Below are 6,000 nucleotides of genomic sequence, written 5' to 3' on the forward strand. Positions count from 1 at the left end.
AATTTATTAACCTGTTAAACCCCAAGCCTGTTTTTCAGGTTTCAGGCTCGAAAATGACATTCCCAGAACAAATGACCATAACTACACTTCTAAAAAGGGTTACATTAATAATCTTTTTCCCAAAGTAATGATAAACCTGTGAGTTGAATGTAGAAAAGTCAGAATCAATATAGATGTTTTTTATTTTAAAGAAAATTCCGATTAAACATAGTATAACATTTTTTACTTATAGTGAAAACTACCCTTGGATGATGGTAAATTAGACTAAAAGCTTTATGAATCCAAAGTACAACATATAATAAGTACCCTGTTTCAATATTGATGCAAAACAAGTGACCTTTGACCTTTTTAGAGAGATTTAGCAAAAAAAACTCCACCTCTGAGGTGATTTGGGTGGAAATGGGCGTTTTTGCCGTTTCTCTGGAACCCATTGGTCGATTTTGATGATTGACATCTCTCTTGAACCGTTAGAGCCAATAGAATCGAAGGGGAATTTGCACATACACGCCAACGTTACCATTGAGAAGTGGGGCTATGCGCAAGCAGTTTGCCTAAAGCGAAACCTCTTACGCTCTGAAATTGGAAAACTTAAAACTAGGTTTATTGCTGATGGATTATCAGAAATCATTTCAAAGGGACACAGACACATTGGATTAATGGATTAACCTTCAGCAGTGTTTTTATCGTTTTAATGCCATTGAAGGCAACTTTTGATCAGAGAACAACAAAGGTAAGACATATTGCAGTTTTTGCTACCTAATGCCACGTGTTGTGATGTCTGTTTTTGTTTCTAATGTCACGAGTTCTGATCATGGAGTGATGATACAGATACCTATCAAATCTGTGTAATCTCACGATGCTAATCGATGGGTTGGATTTGCATTTACAATAAGTAATAAGGGTTTTATACCGTGAGTTCTGTGCTAACGGCGTTGGCATTCTTTTGCTCAGGGCTAATTCCGAGGCTCAGTGTTAGTCTTGTGTTTTTTTTTGCAAAAGATTGTTCATATCATCAGTTAGCTGAGTTTCTTCCCATTACATGGATATGAAACATTCATAGTTTATTAAATATTAAGAAGCCCTCAGACGCTGTTTCCTGCAGATTATGCATGTTTTCCCCCCGCGGGCGGGCGGATGGATGGATGGGGTTTAACAGGTTAAAATACATCATTATTTCATATTTTACCAACAAATATTCTATATTTTTGCTTGAGAAAAATGACTAGAAAGATACAAATTATTATATTAACCTTTATAGTTTGGATTCAATTTTGTTCGATCAACTTAAAATGAATTGACTTGAATTGTTGCAGGTTTACATCTCCGCAGCATTTAATAACTAGCACTCAGCATGTTCTACACCTGAAGGTGATGGTGATCGTAAATTAAATTATTGGTCAAAGTAAAAAGGTTTCTTAAGGGTTAAGATTTGATCATAAATAGCATCAGTTTGAGTCAGGCTGTGTTTCAACCCTCACCTTATTACTGTCTTCCTTACGAATCAAAACCACAAGTAATAAAGCATATCTGTTTTTTTAGATTAAGTAATAGCCAGGGCCCAGGAGTTCAAAACTTTTAATCCCTATCTGATTAGATCAGATTTGGATGTTGGGGAGTTCAAAACCAAAAAACAGGATTAGGATTACTTTCATATCCGATCAGATCAGGAAATCCAATCCAAGCTTTAATCTGGATCAAATCTTCAAAACGGGTAGTTCAAACCGACAACACAGGATTGGGATCAGTTTGATCCCAACAAACTGGATTATCCTGATCCCACCAGAGGGGTGGATTTCCAGTGGATTAACAGAGCAAAATGTACTGTAAAATTTATTTTAAAATATGTTTTAATTTAAATAAGATGGCAAAGTTTGTCAAATGAAATAATACACCATTTTTAGCCTTCATGGGAAATACATTTTATTTTTCATTTTTTGGTCACGTTTGTGGTGGCCTATTTTGTTTTCAACCAAATGTTGATGACATAAATGTTTATGCTCATAAAAGTATCACAGCAAAGATTGTCAATCACAAATGTAATTTAGATTAAAGTAACAATATCTTCAACAAAAGAAAAGTCCATCATCTGTCATCACCTTTCAAATAAAAAAATATAATTAAACATTATAGATGTCTCTGCGATGTGGTCTTTTGTCGTCCTTGTATTATTTTTCATGTCCACTAGATGGCGATCAGTAGGATTATAGCACTGATATTCAGGATCTAGTCATTTAAAAAAATCGTAATCTGGATCAGGCTGATCCTATCCTGAATTGCTTTGAACTCCAGGGACAAAATCTGTCCGACTTGTCTGATCCTGGACCACAAAAAATGGGACTTCAAAATCGGATCGGATCTGATTGAGATTAAAAGTTTTTGAACTCCTGGGCCCTGAGGACTCGTAGACACAAATAACAACATGTCCGACTTTTGTCATCAATAGGCGCTTTCACACCGGAGTACTTTTACCCATACTTTTTCCCGTTTAGTTCCGTTAGTGCCTGGAATTTAGCGTTTACACCAAAAAGAAAACTTAGCTCAGAGAACTTTTACCCCCATTTTTAGTGCCTGCTAGAGAGGTGGGACTAAGATAAGATAAAATGGACCTTTATTAATCCCCGTGGGGAAATTCAGCTGTACAAGCAGCAACAGGGTAAGCGTGAAAAACAGGAGAGCAAAGATTCACACAGATTAATAAAATAAAAAATAAAATCAAGAATTGTTTTTAAATAATAATGATAATAATAATAAAAGACTATGAAATAGTAGATGAGTAAAAAAGGTTACTATCCTGGGGAGAAAAGTACCAATTTCGATTGGCTGGGCGAATTGCAAAACACGGCCCGTAAAACTCTGAAAAGTTTTGTGAAGCCGCCATTGTATTTGCTGGCATTAGCATTATTAGCATTAGCCCCCAACACCAACGCAGAGAGACTAACTTATGGCAACACAAAAAAAAACATGGGAGCGGTGGAGATGAGGAGGTGTCGGCGTTCTGGAGATTTACTCTGAATGGGACTCCCATTCCCAGCAGCTTCTACTGAAGCCAGTCCCCAACTCCAGGGACGTCCGGCCGTGGACTTCGGTTGGCAGTATACGCCGTGAAGTGGTTAGCAGCCTGCCAGTAAACCCAAAGCAGCAGAAGAAGTGACGTCAGCGGCTTCATTTGCGTAATCTTCCCTCAGGGAACTTATTCCGGTGTGAACGCGATCTGTACTTAGTTCCATGGGGGTACTAAGTGCTGGGTACTAAGTGCTGGGAACTAAGTACGGCAAAGTACTTCGTGTGAAAGCGGCTAAGAGCCTTTTCTCATCACTCTAGCAAGCAAATGTAGACTATAAATCAAACTTCTGCTGTCAAAAACAACAAGCAGAGTTTGTTTATCTCTGATCTGTTGCTTTACAATTGGTTTATGTAGCTTATGAATATGAGGAAGATGTGTTATTGTTTATCTTTTATTTACCAGTGCATATCAGCACACCAACTCACAGCCTGGGAGGAGATTTATTTTATGAATGCGAATGAGTACTAAGATTACATTTGGTTTATATAGTTCTGACCCCGCAAGCAGAGATTGGGGAGCTGCGGTAATCAACTTCCCTCCTCATAATCACATTAGATACAGAACATCATGCCAGCTATTATACGGTAGAATCTAAGTCTATATAAAAACAACTTAACAGGGCCATCGAGCTGATATGCAGCAGCAAGCTAAGGACCAACTTTAGCTATTAAGCATATTAAATTCCCCAAATAAAAAGTCCATGACTTAGAGCAGACAATCTCTTCTTATGAAATGTTAAGACGTGCAAATTACCATCAGCCAAGGTAGGATAGGTAACCCTAAAGGCCCTTCAATAGGATATTATCCTTATACGATCTTTCTGTGATTTTTAAATGTAATATCGAAATAAAAATCAATAGCTTCCATGTAATGTGACTCAGTGACACCAAATCCACACCAGATATACTACATTGGACCATTTAGTTGCACCTCGTTTTACTCAATTGTATTTGCTTTTATATGAATTTTTTTTTTTTAAATAAGCAGTTTTTTTTTTACTTGTAAACCCCTCCATATGATGTGTCCAAATCAATGCAGACATCGATTTACACTGGACAAGTACTGTAGGAAACAATTTTTATTGGAAAATTGATTTTAGTTTACCTTCAATTGTATGAAAATTCAGCAGTTTTCCATTGAAAAGTCTAAATTTAAAAAAAACCTTCAATGTCATGTGATCTAGTGAATCCGTATCGATGGTCCCGAAGTCAATGTCTGTCAAATACCCAACTTCATCGATAAAATAATATTGCCCTTTAACATTAGGCCTACTAGAGACCAATTTAACAGCCTTAAACCAACATTATAAGACTTACACTCAACACCAAATGAGACAACAACATCAAAGCATCATACTGCACATGCCAAACAACAAAGAAACACAATTAGACATCATGCTAAAAGTGCAATAGCAAGAGCTTATCAACAACAAAGAGCAGAAATTAGCAGCCAACAGATGACAACTGACATTCAGCAAGCAAAACAATTAGCAGCCTCATAGCTTGGGCTAATGTGTAGCCTGTGAGCTGTATTACTAGCATTGCTAAGCACACTGACTACAAATAAAACACTCACAATATGCAGAACAGCACAAGCAGCAGACACTTACCTTGCTCCGGTGCAGCAGTCTCATGGGGGGATAAATCCTTTGAGGAAAAAGTAACCGAAGTCCCAAAGCGCCAACAGAAAACTCCAAGCAATTATTTCTCGACAAAAAGTCCTGCAGAGCTGCTTAATGTGCGGGAGCAGGTGAGCTAGCTCGAGGGATGCGGGGAGACACAAAGGGGCGGGGCTTAGACCGTTCAAACAGGCCTCTTCATCAACAGGTGCTCAAAGTGCCAAAAGTAAAAGTACTCATTATGAAAAACAGCCAAGTGCAGAATAATATTTTATAATTTCGAAATATAATGATTAATGCATGTTAATTAATTGTGCAGCCGCAAGGGGTAACTTGTTTTTTAATATAAATATTTAAGTAACTTTAACAAAGCCTGATGTGAATAAGAATCGGGTTCCTTGCCAAGTTAACACAAATGAGGAATTGCTTTGTGTAAACGCCAACGGTGCATACATACTGTAGACACAGAAAAAGGAATAGAACAATTATTAAAACAATTTAAAATACTATAATAAATAAACTGATTATTTATACAAAATATAAATACAAGAAAAAAAGTCAAACTAAAGTGCAGTAAAAATATGATAAATACTTTAATTTAAATGGGAGAGCTGTTCAGAGTTAAAAAAGAAAAATCCACAATACATGATGAATTATTTATTGATTATGTTTGTTTTGGATCTTAAAATGAACTTAAATGATCAAATATATATATATATAAATATATATATAGTGAAGTGAGAATATTTGCCTCTTAAATGATGTGAGGTAGTAGCAGGAAATACTCAAGCAGAACTTCCTCTAAAGTGGACTTCAGTGCAGAACTTGAATACTTAGCTATTGTCCACCACTGTTGCCATGTGATTAGTAATGATACACTCTTTACCTCTCCTACCTGTAAACAGAAACTCAATCCTTTCAGGTACAGAGTCAGGGCTTAGACCTCTCCACCTTCTTAGAAGTTAAGCTAAAGCTCATGCAAATGTTGCCTTGGATAACCTCTTAAGCATGTCTACTCCTTCTCTCCACATGGCTACCAACATATTTCTCATGCATGTGGCTTTTTGACAAAGGACTGGGTATATCTGGGGGCTGCACACTCACAAACGGTTGTGAACGGCATCAACAGGAGAGAGAAGCGGTGGTGATGGAGGGGTGAGAGAGCACGCTCGTTAAGAGATGAGTAATTGGCCCTCAAGTGGATGTGGATTTCATTAACCCTTCAGGACTGTTTCCTCTCTTCTCTCTCCCTTTTCTCCTCCTGGCCCTCCGCTGCCTCCCTCTTTAACCAGGTGGACGACTGGCCTGTCAGAAGGCC

General features: G+C 37.5%; 1 protein-coding gene across 4 annotated transcripts in view; it reads right to left on the reverse strand.

Moving 5' to 3' along the window:
* sphkap (SPHK1 interactor, AKAP domain containing) overlaps positions 1-4,831 on the reverse strand; it is a 181,079-nt gene extending 176,248 nt beyond the window's left edge. For 2 of the 4 annotated variants that reach the window (XM_079674371.1, XM_079674367.1), the window contains exon 1: positions 4,674-4,830. The gene's annotated coding sequence lies outside the window, so the exon portion shown is untranslated. Of the gene's footprint in view, positions 1-4,673 lie in introns of all 4 variants that reach the window. The other 2 variants (XM_079674369.1, XM_079674370.1) reach the window with 2 other exon arrangements.
* Between the last annotated feature and the right edge of the window lie 1,169 nt (positions 4,832-6,000).

The sequence above is a fragment of the Notothenia rossii genome (assembly GCF_949606895.1).
Source record: "Notothenia rossii genome assembly, chromosome: 4".
NCBI lineage: Eukaryota > Metazoa > Chordata > Actinopteri > Perciformes > Nototheniidae > Notothenia > Notothenia rossii.